Source organism: Propithecus coquereli, unplaced genomic scaffold (assembly GCF_000956105.1).
Source record: "Propithecus coquereli isolate 6110/MARCELLA unplaced genomic scaffold, Pcoq_1.0 Scaffold148, whole genome shotgun sequence".
Taxonomy (NCBI): domain Eukaryota; kingdom Metazoa; phylum Chordata; class Mammalia; order Primates; family Indriidae; genus Propithecus; species Propithecus coquereli.
Genome location: NW_012139191.1, coordinates 1,255,618 through 1,277,038, shown reverse-complemented (window position 1 = coordinate 1,277,038; position 21,421 = coordinate 1,255,618). Strand labels below are relative to the sequence as shown.

Sequence of the window (21,421 nt, the reverse complement as noted above, 5' to 3'; positions counted from 1 at the left end):
CTTAAAAAATATATTGATTAGGCTAATCAAGGCAATTTGAATTCTTACTGGATATTTGAAGAATTACTGTTAATCTTTCTGAAGGTATTATAATGGTATTGGGATTATAGTTTAGAGTCCTTATCTTTTAGAGATGCATACTGAAATATTCAAAAGTGATATGTGTCTGGGTTTGCTTTAAAAAATTCAAAGGGAAGAAGGACAAATACGAACACAGATTTGCAAAAAGAGGTCATGAGTTGACAAATGCTGAAGTTGAGCAACAGGTACATGGAGCTCATTATATTCCCATTGTTTGTTTAAATGGAATACTGAATACAAATTATTAATGTATCTGCTATATGAAGCTAGAAGACCACAAAGCAATACAGAGTTCTCAGTAAAAATTATATTCAAACTGTAATTCTGTACCCAGTCAAAACTTTTAATCATGAGGGAAAAGCAGATTAAAGGCATTTTCAGACAGTGTCTCTCAAAAAAATTAGCCTCCCGTGTATACTTTTTCATCAAGTATTGAAAGATGTCCTCCAGCAAAATGAAGGATAAAAACACAAAATATAATGGCCAGAGAAACAGAAAATCCAAACCTGCTGGGAAATATGCAAAAGCAATTCTATTAGGCCTAGAGAGTAAGGATTTCATAAAGAAGTAGTTTGACAGAGGCTTCAATAAGATGGTTCTTCAGGGGCGGGGTGGGGGGAACTAATTCACTGATACGTTTGTACTGAACTTTTGAGAGGCTAGTGGAAAGAATGGGAAAAGTTATGTACAAGTATTAGAAAACAAAGCAAACAGAAACACAAGACAATTGTTAACTCTAGGAAAAACAAAATTATACAAGGAGGGAGAATGTCACAGTATACAATTTGGCTTATGGTGAACAAAATTTACATAATCAAAATTAAGCACTAAATATTGATTTTGCAAAAAAGTCAGGCCGGGCATGGTGGTCCACGCCTGTAATCCCAGCACTCTGGGAGGCCGAAAAGGGTGGATCATTTGAGCTCAGGAGTTCCAGACCAGCCTGAGCAAGAGCGAGACCCCATCTCTACTAAAAATAGAAAGAAATGAGCTGGACAATTAAAATATACACATAGAAAAAAAAATTAGCCTGGCATGGTGGCGCATGCCTGCAGTCCCAGCTGCTCGGGAGGCTGAGGCAGGAGGATCGCTTGAGCCCGGGAGTTTGAGGTTGCTGTGAGCTAAGCTGACGCCACGGTACTCTAGCCCGGGTAACAGAATGAGACTCTGTCTCAAAAAAAAAAAAAAAAAGTTATATAGCTATAATGGGTAGACAGAAGAAGAAAAGTGTGACACAGGTGGGTGTCTTAACATTAAATATTCATGTACCTTAACAGAAAGTCAATAGATAATGTCTTAAATTTTAAGTTAAATACAAAGTAGAGTCGGGGTTACCTACCTAGCCTCCAAACTCCCTTTCTTCCTTTGTAACAGAAGCTAATTTTGTTCAGGACCCATGAGCACACCCACTTTCACTGGGAGGAGCGTGCCCAGTTCCAGGAGTAGGCCTAATTGGTCTAAATGTAATTCCATTTCCTTTGTATTGAGTGTTTCAGAAATGAGCATTTAACCCATGAGATAAGTCTGCCAAAGAGTTCCCAGGCAAAGTTTCCACATTCTTACAGAGGCTACAAGAAAAGTAACTTTCTTTTCTATGGACATTGCTGTGTATGAATACAACTCCTGACACTGCTGCAGCCATCTAATTAATCTGAGGATGGAGCCTGCCAATGACTCAAAGGGAAGATGGAAAAAACTGGGACCCTGAAGACACTATTGTGCCACCAAATCAATTAGTCTTTGAGCCTATCCCATCTCTGGACTTTCGATTATAAGTTAAATCCCCTTAATTAGAACCAGTTTGGGTACTATATTTACATCCAAAAGCATCCTATCTGATATAATAAGCATATTATTTAGAAATAAAGAAGTCAATCAAAAGAACGGCCAAAAGAATAGAGGTGAAGGTGATTACCTACAGGGCAGAGCTGGCCAACAGATGTGCATGGCACACAAGAGCACAAATGTTTCAGATGTGCCAAGATCCCCTGAAGACCTCAGGACACCTATAACAGCCTCTTCAATTTTGCCCCTGAAGGCCTTCACGTGAAAAAGTTTGGGAAGTACTGCTGTATAGAACAGAACTGGAGAGCAGTGAGGGTGTGCCTAGGGATGGCTATTTTTCATTATAAGCCTTTCAAGTAAGGAGCACAGGTTGACTATCCCTTAACAAAATGCTTGGGGACCAGAAGTGTTTTGGATTTTGGATTTTTTTTTTCATTTTGTAATTTTTCATTATACTTACCAGTTGAGCATCCCAAATCCAAAAATCCCAAATATGAAATGCTCCAATGACCATTTCCTTTGAATGACATGCTGGCACTCAAAAAGTTTTGAATTTGGGAGCATTTTAGATTTCGGATGTGGGGTGCTCAACCTATATTTGGTTTTTATTACATACATGCTAAAAATAAATTCTTAAATTAGTGTGGTAAGCAAAAAGAGGCTAAAGGTCTGATCTATAAAGAGATTGTTAATGATAACATAAAGAACTTAACCGAAAGCTATTTCAGAAACAAAACTCAAGGCGGCTTGATAACAGAGTAGATCTGAAAGTGGTAAAGAGGAAGAGTTACAAGGAGTCAGAGACTACACATAGTTCCTTGGGGACATAACTACTCAATCACACAAAGTGAAACACAAAATTGCATTTCGTTGTGCATTACTGGTTGGATTGTATCAGTTGCTATCTACCAAACTTCAAGTTTTGCAAGAAATTCAAATTGGGGAGCTCAGATACTACTCATAGATACTTAGATACTAAACTAATACTAGAACCCCTTCATTAGACCACATATTACAGGCTGAGCAAGATTCTAGTCCAGGAGACACAATGTGCAAAACGTACATGGTCCCTGATCTCATGCAATTAGTCTAGCATTTGCTAAAACATGTTCCACAGAAGCAATATAGAATAAAAACTAAGAATGAAGGCCGAGGCCTGGTTTGAATCCTACCTTACCAAGCACTTTCCATTTTAGGGCAAATTACTTCATCTCTAAGCCTCAGTTTCATCAAAGGTTAAATAAAAACAATACTTTACTAGTGTGGTATATGTATGCTTATAAAGTGTTAAGGGCTTTATAAAGATTGTCCTAATTATGTTAACAGGTGAGGAAAAGGTTTCGTATAGTATGCTAATGTGAGTTATGACTCTCCAAGCTTGTTTCCTTCATACCATCTCAAGGATGAGTATTCTGCAGAGCACATTCTGGGCAAGAGGAGCTTCCTACTGTCTGTCCTGCTTCTAATCCACTAGATTGACTGTTGTGTCCTCATCCCTTCAGCCTCTTAAATTTTTTTACCACTACTTGGCATCCACTCCGCAAACTTTTATCGTCAGTCACAAGACTACTATGCCTCAATCTTGCCTGCTAAACCCTGACCATCTTAGAAACAGAGTATATTTCAGACTCATTTCTCTAGTACCTAGAAGAATATAGCGTAACACTAAAAATGCTTTCTCAAAGAAATAACACATGCATTTTACCCTCATTCTTCCAATCATTCAGCAAACATTTAAGGAGTCTTTTATATGCCAATACATTAAGCCCTAAAGATAGAGCAGTGAATAAAACATACAGCTTGATCCAAAGAAAGCAGCTACAAAAAAAATAAAATAATGAAACCTATCAACTATAAAATTCAAGTGCAACAAGTGATGAAGTGACGAGAAGGAAAAGTTCAGGGTGCTTTGATGGACAGACTCTAAGGCGGCTTTCGTGACCCTGCGTCCTAGTGTTCATGCCCTGTGCAGACCCTCCCCTTGAGTGTGGAATTTGTAACTTACTTTTAACCAATAGAATACAACAAAGCCAATGGGATGTCATTTCCACGGTTACAATACATAAGGTTGTACTCCTGTCTTGTTTACTATAGAAAAAAATTCAAAGTGCCCTGCTTAAATGGTAAGCCATAAAATCTTTCAGTGATGATATATTGATTTGAATATAGCAAAACAAAAACAAACACACAGAACTCACTAGTGTAGGTCAACCTGTTAATTTTACAGAAAAGGAGACAGACTTTCAGAATTAAGTGATTTGCCCAAATCCAGTGATTTGCCACAGCAACAAAACTCTAAAAGTGGAACTTTACAGACAGCACTTTTTTCCTGTATTGAAAAATAGCTCACTCCTAAACCTACTGAATAGAAGTATTTCACAATGATCAATTTTTCTCATATTTATCACAAATAATGTGCTGATTGTGCTTACAAAGATTGCGTTCATCATGCTTACAAATCATATATATGATATATGATTTCTAAGTCTTTGACTAAAGACCTGAATTTATAATTCAAAAAAAAAAAAAAAAGATCGCACACCTGTCTTGCAAGGCGACTCACTTTCATTGCTTTTGCGAAAGTAAATGTAAATGGCCACACTGGAAAGAACCACATGGCAAAAACCTGAGGGGAGATGCAGCAAGAAACTGAGGCCCTCAGTTTGACAGTGCACAGAATACTGCCAACCACTTGAGGTCAGAAGAGATCTTTTCCCCAGTCAAGTCTCAGTCGAGACCACAGCCTCTGCCAGTATCTTTATAGCTTAAGATCCTAAAGCAGAGGACCCAGCTAAATTGTGCTCAGACATCTTATCCACAGAAACTGAGAGACAATAAATGTATGTATATGTATATACACACATATATTTTTCTTTTTAAAGAGATGGGATCTTGCTCTGTTGCCCATGCTGGAGTGCAGCGGCGCAATCATAGCTCACTGTAGCCTCAAACTCCTGGGCTCAAGCAATCCTCCCTCCTCAGCCTCCTGAGTAGCTGGGACTAGAGGTGTGAGCCACCACCCCCGGCTTATGTATGTATATGTTTTAAGCTGCTAACTTTGTGGTGATATCGTTACGTAGCAAGAGATAAATATACTGTTGCACAATAAAGTTCTTCCACCATATCCCCACTGTTTTGCTGAAATACTGATTTTCAACTACTATACATCAAGCCAACTTCAGGTCAGTCACAACTATTCTTAAGCAAAACTCATGTACCAAGATGTTAACATTAACCACAATCTGCTCCTGCATTCTATGATAGCCACTTTAACAACCTTGTCTGCTAATCCCATTATCTCTGTCATTTCTTTCTATTGACTGAGTTTTCTCTCCCATGTCTTCAAATTCACTCATCTTTTCTTCTGTAATGTCTAAAATGCCATTAATGTCACCCAGTGTATTTTTCATGTCACATATTCCAGTTTTCACAACTGGAAGTTTGATCTGGGTCTTTTTTTATACCCTCCATGCCTCTGTTTAGCTTTCTGAACATATGGAACACAGTTATAGTAACTGCTTTAACGTCCTTGTCTGTCAATTCTAACATCTGTGTCAGTTCTACATTGGTTTCAATTGATCTCCTAATTGTGAGTCATGTTGACCTGCTTCTTTACATATTTACTACTAATTTTTGACTGGACGCTGGACATTTTACATTGTTAGTGTTGGAATCTGTTACATTTCTTCAAAAAGTGTTAGACAACGTAATGGCAAGCAATTACATTACTTTCAGATTAGTTTGCTCCTTCCAAGGCTTCCTTTTAAGCTTTTTTCAGATATAGATAGAGCAGCCTTTACCTTAGGACTGGTTTAGCCCCACTATTAGGACATGACCTTTTCAGGGTCTCGAAAAAACCCTGCATTTAATGAAATCTTTCCATTGTGGCTGTAAGGTACTCAAATAATTCTCAGCCTTGTGTAACTCTGAGAACTGATCTGCTTACAGCTTCCCCAGAAATTATTCCTTTATAAAACTGCGTCTTATACATGTGCAGATTGGTACGCAGTCAAACATTTAAGGTGACCACTAAGTAGATGTATAGAACTCTTTCTCTGCCATAGCTCCCTCCTCTCTTGAACTCTGCTCCTCAAATTAGGTCCACTTTGGTCTTCCCTAACTCCAATCTTTGTTTCCTCAACTCATTGAGGCCACATGGCTCTGTTTAGGATCCCTCTCCCTCACTGAGGTCTGAAAAGTGCCTCCAAGAAGAATGCTGAGCCATCATGGAGCTCACTCATTTGGTTCCCATCTGTCAGGGATCACAGTCCTGTGCTACTTATTATCCAATATCTGAAAAGTTATTCCCTGTGTTTTGTTCAGCTCTGTGAGGGCAGGAATCTTGTCTGTCTTGTCATTTCTGCATCCCTAACACCTAGAACATATCCTGACCAAGAACAGGTTGACTCAAATTCAGCAAATCAATTAAATCAAAAAACAGTTTTACAAGTATTTCACTCAATATATACTGGGCATTCTTCTCATTACTATAATAAATTCTAATCTAGATGCAGGTAAGCCTGACCACGAAGAGTTCCTTCTAATTATCTATTATCTTAATCAGCATTATCCAAGTAAAGGTTCTTAGTTGCACACAAAAGAAACTAGCTCTGGTTTGGCTCCATTTAAGCTGAAAACAAGTTACTGAAGTATCATAGGCAACTAACAGAAAGCCCCATAAGGGCCAGGCTGGAATGCTACATAGCCAAGAACACCCAAAATTCAAACCACAGATCTGGTCCAGTGAAGATAACACAAGATTCAGTCACTGCAACTTGTACTGATACCACCAACACCAGGAACTAAATGTTACAGCTGGAATCTCTATGATTGCTGCCTCTGGAAAACAGATATAGCTGTGACACCCGCCCTCACCCGCTCCCTTGCACTACAGAACACAGACTCTACAAAGTGCCTGCTTCTGCAAATCACTGGCTTCTGAGGGCAGTCAGGCACAGGCAGGAGAGGAGGCCTCAGGTCACATGATTGCACCCTAACTGCAAAAGAGGCAAGGAAAGCGAGCAATAGGCTTGCATAATGGAGAGAGATCTCTATTTCACACCAAGACTTCTAAGGTAAAGAAGTCCCTGAACACAGAAAGGTGTTAGATTTTCTTGTTTATCATCCAAAAGATGAATGAACCAGTGGCAAAAGGCATCAATCCCAGCATGCCAAAACTTTTATCAATTTCTTCAAATAATGAGTTACAGAAACTATGTTTCTTTCCTCTCTAAATGTTTAACTTTAGGGTACTTAACTGTTCACTGGGCTTTTTATTGTCTGGAGGTAGCATATGCAACTCTACTATGATTAACCTAAAACAAATTTACTTCCCTGCATTTTAGTTTTCTAACTTATAAAATAGGGATAATACCAATTATCTTGTAGGGTTGCTGAGAATATTAAAATAACTAATAATGAATTACCCTGGTATTACCTACCCCACCCACCCCCATGTTACTGGAGATAAAGCAACAAGCAGCTTATAGTAGTCTAAAATGTTGCCACCAAAACTGAGTTCAAGACTAAATAAATAAATAAAACCGCTCACCCAAGCCAAAAGCCAGGTTTGCCTTTACATTTCTCTCCAGTTAGCTCTGACTGTATTGAAAAGCTTCATGAGGGCAGGGACCACATTCATCCATCTGATTCACTATGTCCCAAGCACTTGGCATAGGACCAGGCACAGAGAGGAGACCTTCAAGAAATTATCTGAACGTTTACTATGGAAACTAGTCACTGAAAAGGGATGTAAATCTACACTGGAACAAATCCTTTACAAGCTTTTAAAAAGCTCATTCACCTGACAAGATCAACAGCTTCAAAAATTTCTAACTACAAGACTCATTATTTTGAAAACCTGTCCATACAATGAACTTTCCTTCAATCATTCTTCTTGTTCTGTTGTCCAAACTTGAAGTAGAGGTTAAAGCCAAAAAGCATCCAAACAAACCACTTTCTTAACTCTTCTGTCACTTTTTAAATAAAATCAAAGCTAGAGCTTATTTTAACTGTGCAACTGACAGCTACTACAAATGCTGGATCTACATTCCAGGTATCATTGCTAAATGAACTTTGTTATGTTGGCTGGGAATGGTAAAGAATATCCAGGCTGATTCCGCTCCACAGTTCAAAACCACTCCAAATGACCACTGAGGACTGTACCCATTTCGATAAACCACTAAAATTTATGTATTCCTTTAATATAGATGGCAGAAACTTCCCACTCCACATTTCCAATATCTAGCTCCCTATACATAAAAGGCATTTCATATGCATTTGCTGAGTTAATCTGCAAATAAATAATTTTCTCTTTCTCTTAACTATGTAGAGCTTCGCGATCATACCTTTAAAAAAACCTCATCTTTTCCTTTTTCTTCAATGCTCCCATATTCCCTGTTCAGCTCTTACTCCAAATGGGCAAACATCCCTTTGCTGTACTTCTTTGGTCCTTGAGATCAACTAGTAAAGATCAAAACATGTAGTTCATTGATTCATTCAACAAATGTTTATTTAGTGCTTCCTATGTGCCAAGCACCCTGCCAACCCCTGGATTGTAAGAAGGAGCAAAACCCTACTGCACCTGATCTCTGGAGGGCATTAATCAAACAAGCACTAAAAAAATTACCCACTCTGATAAGCATTATAAAGGAGGAGTACAAGGAGACATGGGCTTTTTTGAAACGAAAAGTTGATGGGGGTTGGGGGGGAACTTCCCTGACAAATTGGTATCTCAGATGAATTTGAAGGAGGAAAAGAAGTTAACTAAAAGAAAGAGGCAATGATCCCAGGCCAAGGAAACAGCATATGGAAAGACTAAGAGCTAGTACAGCCACATGATCCACAGACCTGTGAGATGAAACCCTAAGCAAACAGGGGCCAGATCACTCAGGTGGGGGGTGGCTTACAGGTCCTGTGACTACTTTGGTCTTCACCCTAGAAGTCATAATAAGTCATTAAAAAGGTTTTTCTTGAAGGACAGAGAATTTTCATCTGTTTGCTCAAATCTCTCTTCCATGTCTTCCCACTCCAGTAAACCTTCCTTATTCCCCGACTTTCCCTATATGCCAGCATCCTTACACATCCTTATCTTTGTCTTACTCAGCAAATAGCCTTGCTCCAAACTGTCTCCCATGAATCCTAAGACTCCTGTCTTCAATGTTTTTCCCTCTGCATAGCTGACTCTAATATTGCTGAGTAACTGTAGGCCTCCATGCCAATTCCTAGGTAAATGTACCTACTTTACTGTTGTTATGAACTGTAGTATAGAACCATAATAAGGAAATGAAAAAAATTAAATTATAAAATACTCAATGAGATCCTATTAGTTTTCTTACAATTGCTGTTTTGAAAAACTTTTACAAAACAATCTTTTATATCATAGAACTGTCAAAAGTACTCTAAAACGAGACAAAAAATTTTGACCTTCAAAAAGCAACACCAAAAATTATTCAATTTCATAGACTCTCTGCTCCGTTTAATGAAAATTTATGTCTATTCTAGACTGAGTCCTTAGGCCTACTCAATAGACTTAAACATTACCCCCTACAGAACATAACTTCCTTCCATGATGGCAAAGACAGGGGAAGCCTTTGTTTTAGCACTGATTCCCAGGCCCTAGTTCCATGTTTGACACTAGCAGGTACTCAATAAATAGTTTTCTCACCCTGTAAGATAAATTGCTCACATACCCAACTACTCTCTATTTTCCAAATCATGAATTATGATACAACCTTTTCCCTTCCAGATTCACAGCTTTAAACGCTGCCTTCTCCCACTGCCCCATTTTTTAGCTCATCCTTTATGGTGCTGCAAATTATTTCCACCGGTTCCTAATGGACGGTCTGAACTACCAGAATAATTCTATCTTCAGTTCTTCAACAGCTCCTTCAGGTCCTCTCAGTAGGACATATTCTCCACTGTCCCACTAAACCAATCACCAGTCACTGCACTCCTAGAACCTCTTTTACTATACTACCAACAAAGTTTAATTCTCTCCTTTTTTTGCCGAAAAACCTAGCCACACTGCTCTTTGAATTCAGAAATACTCACTTTGTTCTGCTGAAAATTGAAGTATAATTAAAATTTTTTTTAAGGTTTTCCCATCTGTCTTCTAATTTTCACCTCTTCTAATTCCCATTAGGTGCCTATACAACGAATGTGTCCTGCTTTCGAAACACTTTCTTACAGTGTCATCTTTCTCTAATCCACAGAAAAACTTTCAGTCACCCCAAATTCAAATTCCTTATAATAATTAACACTCAACACTCTCATTTCTACTACAATTGTCCCCATCCCTCCCTGAGCATACCAAGTGCGGTGCGCTCTCGCTCAAGTGCGTGTGCGTGTTTCTCTCTCTCTCATACATACACACACGCACGCACGCACACACACACACACACACACACACACACTCTCCCATGCTCTCCAGGCTCGTGACTCTGTCACTCTCCAAAGTCACTTCCTTTCCCCCACCTACACTGGATGCCCACACGACCCCCTCCAGTAGACTGTCAGGCCTCAGGTTCCACCGTAAAAAGCTTACCCTTTCTTCAAGTTCGAGATCCAGTCCCATCTCCTCCACAACTGCATGCTCGAATCCCCAGAACTGTCTTACTTCCATGTGCTCTTCAGGTTCTTCACATGGCAGTATCTCCGTTAGCAGCCATAGCCTTACCTGTGTTAATCTGTCTTATATACACACATCTATCTCAACACTAAAAGCAGAGATAACCAAATTTTATTCACTTCTGTAGTCAAAAGCTTCCACCACCCTCACTCACATATCTTATACAGAGAACACTCAAATGTTTCTTCAACCGAAGAGGAACAAGAGTCCCCTTTTCTGTAGGCATTTACAACTTATCAAAACATCAGTTATTCATTCCACAGAGTAAAAAAATAAAAGAAAACCAGAAAACATTTTCACTACAGTATATATTTGACAAAGAATATTTTGTTATTTAAAATAAAAAGCTTATAATACCATTTAAAATGTTCAAACGCAGTCATAATTAAAGTAATACAAATCCAAAGTAGACATAATTATTCACCTATTAAACTGATTTTTTTTTTTGCTGGACACTACCGACTGGATAAATTGACAAAGATTTAAAACTTTGGTAACACCAGTGTTGGTGAGATTTGGGAAACTATGCACTCTCAGATATTGCTGGTGAAAGTATAAATTGGTGCTACTTTTTGGAAGATAATTTGGCAATACATATTACAGTGTGCATATACCTGGCGAACCAGCAATTTACCTCGTGAATACATATCCTATGGCCAGTGCTCACAGAACACAATTATATGTACAAGGAAATGCATTGCAGCATTGTTTAAAAGAGCAAAGTATGAATTTAAAGGCCCTTCAATGGGGACTGACTAAATAAACTGAAGTGCATCCTTAAAATGGAATATCTCCCAACCATTAAAAACAACAGAGAAGCTCTATCAGCTGATACAGGAATATTTCTAAGATATACCAAGTAAAGAGCTGAAGTTGCAAAACTGTGAGTTTAGTATGATCCCATTTAGTTTTGGTTTTAAGAGCACAGACACTGTGTACATACACACACCCTAATGTCTATGCACTTAAAAACAATGGGATCATACTAAACATACAGTTGTATAATATAATACATATTAAATGATTATATATAATTGTGTGTGTGTGTGTAAGTATAGAACATTTCTGGTAGGAAAAACTGAATAGTTACTACATATGGAACAGAGGAAGGGGGAAGATGATTGACACACCATTCCACAGGGCTTGATTTTTTTTAAACTATGAATATATACTACTTGTTGATCTCTAAAAACTAGAATTTCCTAGGTGATCAGAACTGTACTGTATATTATATGCCTGATATGCTGTAAGACTGTTCAAACAGGAGCCCATAAACAAGTGATAAAATAAGAAGAAAGTGGGCCCTAGGCAGAATTATCCAGTGTCATTACCAACTCTCACTGACTGGAAGCCATCAAGAGGCAGGCTAATGCAACCAATCTCTAGCCACCAGAGAATCCTCACATGAACCTTGGCATGACTAAACACCACAAGCTGACATTTCTCAAACACCCTTCATCTTCCTCAAGAAACAACACATGTACTGTACTTTTCCCTCCTTCTTTCCAAAAACCTTAGTGCAGATGCTAATCTCTGATATTTAAAATGACAGTCAGCTAATTGATAAAAATAAAGTGTTAACCTTGGAAATCCAAATCTTACCTTAATCTAATGGAATGAATTCCAACAAAGAAAACTGCAAGCAACCAGATGAAAAGGAAAGTAGTAATCTTGGGACAAGACTTACCTTTGTTCCTTCTAATCATGACAAGTAAGTGGCTTCCTATATCTATCTATCGTAATGCTGTACATACACTGTCCACTATAGCAATGACATTAACAATACCTTACTTACAAGCTTCAACTTCTCACCTTTAAATATTCATTTGACTAACTGATTATTTTTCTACAGGGCTAAAAGGACAACTGAGCCAACCATTTACTAAAAAGGAGCTTACATATAAAAAGGTACATTGGGATGTCTTAGGGATGACAACTATCATACAAGGCATACAGGTACAGATATATCTATCCCTTCATCTGTAGAAAGAACAAAAAACCAGGAATCAGGAAAAATAATGCTAGTCCCAGGCCTGCTTATTCTGAGGTACTGGTTAGTCACTTAGCTTCTTTGCATCCATTTCCTTCTCTAATATGTGAGAAAAGAATTATATCAGTGTTTCTCAAAATGGTTCTACTCCACCAGGATTACCTGGGGTCCTTACTAAGAAAGTAGATTCCAGAGCATCACTCCAAATCTACAGAAAGAGAAGTCTGGGAATCCTACAACTTTGACAAGTTACCTAGCACTGTGGTCCCCAACCGCCTGTATGCAGCCTGTTAAGAATCAGGCGCACATTATGGCCTGAGCTCTGTGCCCACACCCCCTTCCTGGAAAAAACTGTCTTCCATGAAACTTAGGAACCATCCAGAGGAGAGAGGCAGAGAAGCCAGCAAAGCTTCATCTGTATTTACAGCTGTTCCCCATTGTTCCCTCACTGCCTGAGCTCCTCCTCAAACCCCCCACCCGCCACCCCCCCAGGGAAAAATTGTCTTCCATGAGAAACCAGTCCCTGGTGCCAAAAAGGTTAGGGACTGCTGCTCTAGAAGACTGTTTGAGAGCCATTAGTTTTCCCAAACCCCTACTAGATCTAATAACACTCTATAGTTCAAAGGAATCTTAGATCTTCCTCTTTCTTCAAACACATAGAAATTAAAGAACAGACTGGATACATATAAATGTATCTTTAAACATCACTCTTAGGCCAGGCGCAGTGGTTCATGCCTGTAATTCTAGCACTTTGGGAGATTTCTTGAGCCCGGGAATCTGAGACGAGCTTGTGCAATAATGAGACCCCATCTCTACAAAAAACAAGAAAAATTAGCTAGTGTGGTAGTGTACAGGAGGATCACATGAGCCCAGGAGTTTGAGACTGCAGTGAGCTACAATGACCCCTGCACTCTAGCCCAGGGAAAAGAGACCTTGCCCCCCAAAATAAATAAATAAACAAAAATAAAATAAACATCACTGCTATCATCCTTCTTGCAACATTCAGTGACTCAAACATTTAATGGAATCCTGACAAGATGCCAAGTGTTATTCCAGCATTATTTGCCGAGGATATGAGCAGGAATACATACAGCACAGTCCAGTAAGACTATAAAACCAAATCCAAAAGCTTAGACTCCAAGTATTGTTTACATATGATTATAATCATAGCAATCAAGAATGTTTCTATCAGAAAATACAGCGTCAGTAAAATAATATGCTACTAGACCCAATATCCCTTCACTACTAAAAGCATAGCTACATTTTCCTAACTTGACCATATATGTACATATTGCATAAGTGATAATCTATTTGAATTTGTATACCATAGTTCAAAAGATTAAAGACCAAACACAGAAAGTAAAACTTACTAACCAGTGCAGTAAGTTATCTTTTCAAAGTTTACTTCTGGAAGTTTCTTCCAAAGCATTTGAAAGTGTGACAGGCAATGATTAATTATCCCTCATTCTCTCCTTCAGTAGACACAGATTTTCAGGAAAGATCTACCTTACCAAAAACTACATATCCCACCCTTCTTTGCATCTAAATATGGCCACATGACTAAGTTCTGAGCAACAGAGTGTGAACAGAAGTCATGTATGTAACTTCCGGGTTTGTCTTTAAAGAGAAAGGATGTGCCTTCCCCACACCCTGTTCCTGGATGGTGGATGTGGTGGGTTGCTGTCTTGTACTATAAAGAAAGTGGTATCTCCTTAAGCAAAGGAAAGCAACAAGACAGAGAAACCAAGGTCCCTCATATCATGGAGCTACCATACCAGCCTTAGATTACTTATACTGTTGTTTTCTGAAGGAAAAATAAACTTTTCATTTCAGCCACTGTACTTAGCCACACACAGACCCTATCTACATTCTAACTAATACATATGGAAAGTTTAAATTTACAATAATTATTAAATAATAGTTACCTACCAATTCAGCAAAGCTAAAACTCTGTTTTTTTAATTTTATTTTAGACACAGGATCTCTGTTGCCCAGACTGGAGTGCAGTGGTGCTATCATAGCACACTACAACCTCAATTCCTGGGCTCAACTGATCCTCCTGACTCAGCCTCCCAAGTAGCTAGGACTACAGGCACACGCCGCCACCATGCCCGGCCTAAAATTCCTAAAGTAAGAATTATTCTTACTTTAAGTCACAATAAAGCTTCCTGCTGGATGCCCCACTACAGAGATTATTGCTACTGTACCATCATCTTATATTTACACGGTATTTTACACTCTGACAAAGCACCTCATTATAGTATCTCATTTCATACTCTCGAAATCGTGGGCAGGGTAGGTGGTGCTGCCTACATTTGGCATACAGGATACTGACGGGAGGAGACATTGTTTTGCCCAAGATTACAAAGCTAAGGATTGGTACTAAGGCAGGATGCAGCATATAGGTTCCTCATTCCATCATTCAATGTACATACACATATAACACCACCTGCTACATGCTGGAGTTATTACAGTCATGATCAAGCACGCTCCTGTAATCCCATCAATTTGGGAGGCTGAGGCAGGAGGATCGCTTGAGACCAGAAGTTTGAGGCTGCAATGCACTATGATCCAGCCTGGGAACATAGCAAGATTTCTATTTCTAAAAAAATTTTTTTTTCCTAAAAAAGACTTATTCCTGTCCAAATGAACCTTACAATCTAATGCAGTGAAAGAGAAAGACATTAAATGAATAATTACATACATGAATATATCTGAATAATTATATAGCTATTTGTAATAAGGGTTGTGAAAGAAAAGCAGAGGGTCTTACTTGGCCAAGAAGAATGTGTGGCCAAGGAATCTCACCTGGACTGGCGTTTGGGGAAGACGTTTCTGAAGAAGTAATATTTATGCTGAGACCACAGGCTGAGCATGAATGAAGAAGAGGAAGGGAGGGAAAAGGGGAGAAAGAAGGCCATGAAGAAACTGACATGCATTACCTCAATCTTCTCAAGGATCCTATGCTAAGTATGATCAATCCCATTTTATAAATGAGGAAACTGATATAGTGAAACCACTGTGCCTAAAGTCACATTGTCAGCAGAACCTGTGAGACTCCAGATCTACCTGACTCTGGAGCCTCTGCTCACCGTCTCACAGGCAGGTAATCTTTGCAGAGCATTATGCTGCCTCAACTGCCACGTATAACTAGGTAACAAGCAGATTTTGGATAGATGTCACAGTTTGAGCATTTTTTTGACCCAAACACATGCCAAGATTCAAACCTTAACCATAAATGTCCATAAAATTTTAAAAATAAAATCAACTCTTATCACTGGAAATTCTATGTACTTAGAAAAATTATGGGGTTATTTAATGACCAGGGGTGCTATCTAAAATAGAGTTGATGATGAAAAGCAGTTTCATTCCATATTATACCAGTTCACTAGCCCCCCCCAAAAGATCAATTTAAACATTTCAACTATGAGATAAAATTCGTAACAATTCATCAACAAGAATAAAGACATATTTTAAACCATTACTACCTGTATATCAGCACCTGTCAAACAAAAAGTATATGTTTGTCAAAACTTAATTTTAACAGTAATACAAACTTTTAAAAAATCACCTTCTAGAAGAGAAGATAAATAGCTCTAAGAGAACCAAATGCCAGCAAACCAAAATGATTCTATATTAGCAAATGTACGCCTACGAGGAACCACGTCATTTTATATGTTCAATGTAACGTATTATCTCCAATAAAGAATTTTAACTCATTATAAAACTATGGAAGTAGGATTTCAAAGCAAAAGCGGAACTTTTAAAAAACTTTAGCTGGTTTATACAATGCAATATTCCTAAGTCATTTTGTTTTCAGATACCAAAATAAATAAATAAATAAAAGAAACTAAGGCTGTTTATAGCCACTAACAAGCAAGATTTGTTTTCAATTACCCAATACGAACCTTAAATTATTATTTTAATCATGTGAAGTCTACGTTTCACTTTCAAGCACCCAATGGTAAAACTCTGCAACCCTAGCATAACATTACAGCATTGACATAATGCAAGATTTCAAAAGAGTTTTTTCACCTGGCAGCAAATGAGGAAAAATTTTAGGTAATTTAAAATAATTTGACAATTTTTCCAAGTAATTAAATACCAATTTTAACTCCCCAAAATTTTTAATTCGAAATTGAGCAAACTTTGGGTTATGAAGTACCACAACTTCTCTAACCATAGAAAAACTGCCCAAAAGTCAAGATAACATATAGTAAGAAGTCTTTTAAAAGGCATAAACCACTAGGTATATGTAAGGTGCTATTATACTAGTCACACAATTCATTTTGACAGAGCAAACTGCTAGTATCAAGTTTCAGGTAACCATGTCTGATAGTTTCAAGTAGTATCTTTACTTCTAAATCAAAAATAAACAAGTAATATCAGAGGTAAAATCACCAATACACTCTTCAAAAGAGAATAAAGATTATTAGCACAGTTTAAACTACTGTTTAAGAATACAATAAAACGACTACTAAAGTTTTGGGAATGAAAAACCAAGTTCTTCATAAAGACTCTTTCAGGAAATTTTGGGGTTTTGCTGGGTTTGGATACTAAAATGTTTTCTTGGGGGTGGGGGGTGGAGGAGAAATTGCTTTGTGTATCTGTGTATGTAAGAAACGTGAAAGTTCTTTACAGTAAGAAGTTAATGCCAAAGCAAAGACAAACTGACACACACCTAATCACAAATACCAAGAAAGTCACAAATTAAGCTGCTTCTTGCATTAGTCTTGTTTTTAATATCCTATATAAGACAATTCCATTCTCACCCATAATACAGTTACTTCTATCCGAATTTTCTTCCCATAACTAGGTATTTGCTAACCATAAACATGCATGTGAAAACACCTCTGGGCAGTGTAACTTTCTAAACTATTTCTTTTTAAAGTAAAATTGTTTTCAAGTAATAACCAAGATTCAATACAAATTAACATTTTGTATAGTTACAAAACAAAATGCATGCCAGAGATCATTGTATATATCATGTTTATAACAAGATATCTTGAATTTTGCTTTTGCAAATATTCACAGCATTACAAAAACCTGTGTAAATTATTTAAATACCTTGTTGCACTTACCACTTCACCCCTACAGCTTTAAGTCATAAACCAGTAACTCCATAAATACAACTAAAAATACAATATTCTAGAGGGGAAAAAAATTTTTAACCAATGATCTTTTATACTATCCACATTCCCTAACAAGACATTGCACTAAAATGGAATATTTTCATTTATCTTAAATAATAGTGCTTCTAAAAAATTGGACTAACTTATTTTTAAATTCCTAGCACATAGTAATTTTGTATGTTTGTTTCCAGTAAGTCCCACCAAAATGTCTTTAAAATGTTTAAGAAACGATCTTACACCTAAATTTCAAATTCCTAACAATAACAAATATCTCACTAGATGATTTAATACCATCCCCACCCCCACCAACAATTACCATTCATTCATTCAAGTCTATTTCTTCAAATCTAAAATCTTTCAACACCCACCAGCTAAGCAGTGTGCCTTGACCTTTACAAACACAAGGAGTGACCCCTTCTCCTATAATAATTAATTTCTGAGCTTATGCCTCTCTTGAGACAAAAATGAACTTTTTATACCCAGTTTTACAAAACCCGGTGTAGACACTGACAGGAGTACTTAACTTTCTGGCAAGGTTTGAAGTCTAAATAAATTTGGACAGCTACCATAAACACCACTGCTATGCCAAGGCAAATTCTCCGAAAGTACTGGGGTACTTTAAGTTACATTAAAAATCTTAACTAAGTAAGCTTTTTTTTCTTAACCACTGTTTCTTTGAAATAATCTTCAGTTTAAAACCTTAGCACACGAAATTTTAGTTCTAGTCCCATATTTGTAAAAAGTCTACCTGAAAATAATATTCTCTTAAAGTAACTGATCAAGGTATGAGAAATTTAAGAAAACAAAAGCTAAAGGTAATTCCATTAAATTTATATTAAAACACCCCAAAATCCAAGTACTAAAGATATTCATTCCTAAGCACTTTGAATATGTAAAGTATAAAGGGTCATAAGTATTCAAAGAAAAAATGACTAAAAATACACACAAAACTTTTCTTATGACTCATCAATACTTAAAGGATGCCTATAATCGAAATTAAGTGTGAAGAACAAAATACACCACGGAACATTTTTTAATTCCTTATATTAAAAAACTGGCGACATGGTTTTCTTTATGGAAAAAAAGGACTGAAAAGTTTCTCAATCTTTCCTTCCCACTTCTGCAACCAAAAAGGTAATTCCACACTAACAACTACACGTGGACACAATCTCTCAGTTAGAACCCTGAGTCATTACACACGAATCGCTCCAAAATTTGCCAGTATTTATAATAATGAGTTATAACCTAGTGTTTAAGAGCCCAGGCTGGCTACAGACTCCTGGCTCTGAGATGTAAGACCTTAGACCAGTCAATGCCCCTCTCAGTTTTCTCTTCTGTAAAATGGGTAAGAAGAGCTCCTACTGGTAGGATAAGCAGGTTAATACACATAATAAAGCCCTGAGAATAGTGCCTGACACTATTCGTCCTAATCTTTAAGTGAGTTTGAACACAATGTCATAAGACATATTTTCTGACAATGTGGTCGGAATTCAAGAACCAAATGGTGCTGGCATTCAAGTGCTGCACCTAGATTACAGGATTCATATAACCTAGGGTTGGGCGAAAGGCACAGACAAGTAGTCCGAGTCCCTGACTCACTAATTTCACCATTTTTAACTATTTCAGACTAGGGAGGAGCCTTTCTTTCGCTAAGTGCAGAGATATTCAGCAGCTTTGGTGGCTCCGAAGCAAGAGTGGGTTTGTGCCTATAAATAGACTCGTGAAGTTTTGTTGCAATGCACAGGTATCAATTCTAATTCACGTCTCCTCAACCACCAACTCCTGCGGCTGCTAAGGAGGTCATCTCTTCATCTCGAGTGGCCGGGATTCCTTGCACTCCCCGCCCAACTTCACAGCACACCGAGTCCCCCTCGCTCCAGCGCCGACCCCAAAGGGCCGCCGCGGGAGCGGGCTTCCGACCTTCGCCGGCGCCCAGCCTAGCCCTGCTGTCCTCGCCTACCCGGCAGCCAGCCCCATTTTCTTAACCCGTGCATTGTCCTTGCGAAGAACCCCGGCGGTTCCCACACTGGTGGGGACCGAGAGGAGGGACGAGGGAGGAGCTGGGGGAAGAGGATGAGGAGGAAGAGGAGGAGGAGGAAGAAGACAACCTCCACCCCTTCGCTCGGGCGACCAGTGAAGGTCTGGCGCTTTCTTCGGCCCCCCAGGCCCCGGCTCCCGGGAGGCCGCGGCCCCCGCTCCCACCCTCCGCAACTTTCCCTCCGCTCGCACCCGCCTCTCCTCCGGGACCGGGCCTTCGGGCTCCCTCCCCCGGCGGCCGGCCCCGGGCCGGCGGCGCCTCCTCCTAAAATGGCAGGTCCCTCCCTCCGCCCGGCCGGCCTCGGCGCGGGCCCGGCTGCAGGCCGCCGGAGGAACCGAGCGCCGGGCCGGGCGGGGCCGCGGCCGGGCCGGACACTCACCGGGACGATGGCGGGGCGCTCGCGCCGCTTCCTCCGGTGAGTCTCAGCCTCCGGCTCCCGCGCTGCGCTCCCGCCGCGGCCTCCGCAGCCAGCGCCGCCCCGGCCGCCTCTCTCCGCCCCCGGCACTCCCGGCTCCTGGCCGCGCAGCACCCTGCTCAGTCTCTCTCCGGCTCGCGGTTCCAGCGGCGCCCGGGGCCGGGGAGGCGACAGCCCCCTCCCCGGCAAATACCGCAGTCCCCGGACCCCGAGTCCCGGCAGCGGGGCAGCGCGGCCCGGCCCGGCTCTGAGGGCGGCGGCGGCGAGGCCGGGCGCCGAGTGGCGGCCGCTCCCGGCAGCTTCTTCCCGAGGAGGATTTTGTAAATCTCACAAAATGGCGCGCGCTCCGAACCTGCGCAGCGAGAAGCGCCGGGGCCCGAGCGGCGGCGGCGGCGGCTCCTCCGCCAGGAGAGCCCGAACCGCCCGCCCCCGAGTCCCCGCACAGACAGACAGACACTCGCACACACACACACACGCACGCACACTCGCCCTCGCACACGCTCACTCGCACACACACTCGCACACTCACACCGGTCCCGCCCGCTCGCCGGCGGCGGCAGCGGCACCAACAGCAGCAGCAGGAACAGCAGCAGCAGAAGCGGCGGCGGCGGCGGCGGCGGCGCCCGCACCCCCCGCTCGGGGTGTCCGCTCCCTGAGCCCGACCTGGGCCGCGATCAGCAGCAGCGACGGCAGCAGTCTCCCCGGATACCCCCGCCGCGGTTGCCGCCGCCACCCCCGCCTCACTCCAATGGGGCTTTTTATTATTATTCGGGCGGGAAGCGAAAGGGTTTAAAAAAAAACCAACCAACAAAATGGCGACGGACCGACCCGGTCGCTATAGCAACTGTCAATCAAAACGCAAAACCCCGGCTGACGTGCTGACGTCCTCCTCCCGCCCCCCGGCCCCAAGCCGGCGGGCGGGGCCTGTTGCTCGGGTAACGGCAGATTCCGTTCCCTCCTTTCCCTCTCCCCCTCCGTCCCGACCAACCACCCAACCCCCTTAGGTCACGTGAAGGATAAATTCGGAGCTCGGGCCTGCTACGAGTGTCAGAGGAGGGCGCGTGATTCGCCCGGGGGAGGGGAGAGAAGGGGGACGGACAGGCCGAAGGAGGGAAGGGGAAGGGAAGGGGGGCGAGGCGGTGGCCGGGCCCGGGCGCGAGCGCCACCGCCTCCCAGGCCCGTTCGCCCCGCCCCGCACCCGCCGCGCCCGCCGCGCCGACTGCGGCCCGGGGAGCGCGCGCGGCCTCCCGCGCCGCCGCCCCCGCAGCTCCGCGCTTCCGCGTCGGGCGCCCGCAGCCCCGCCTGCGCCGGGGGGAGGGGCGCGCGCGCGGCTGCCGAGCGGGGTGGGGGC

At 41.0% G+C, this 21,421-nt stretch overlaps 1 protein-coding gene across 1 annotated transcript in view; it reads right to left on the bottom strand.

Annotated features, from left to right (window-relative positions):
* The window catches only part of DYRK1A (dual-specificity tyrosine-(Y)-phosphorylation regulated kinase 1A), a 154,868-nt gene extending 134,542 nt beyond the window's left edge, over positions 1 to 20,326 (bottom strand). The window contains exon 1 of the mRNA XM_012640073.1: positions 20,035 to 20,326. The gene's annotated coding sequence lies outside the window, so the exon portion shown is untranslated. The remainder of the gene's footprint in view (positions 1 to 20,034) is intronic.
* Between the last annotated feature and the right edge of the window lie 1,095 nt (positions 20,327 to 21,421).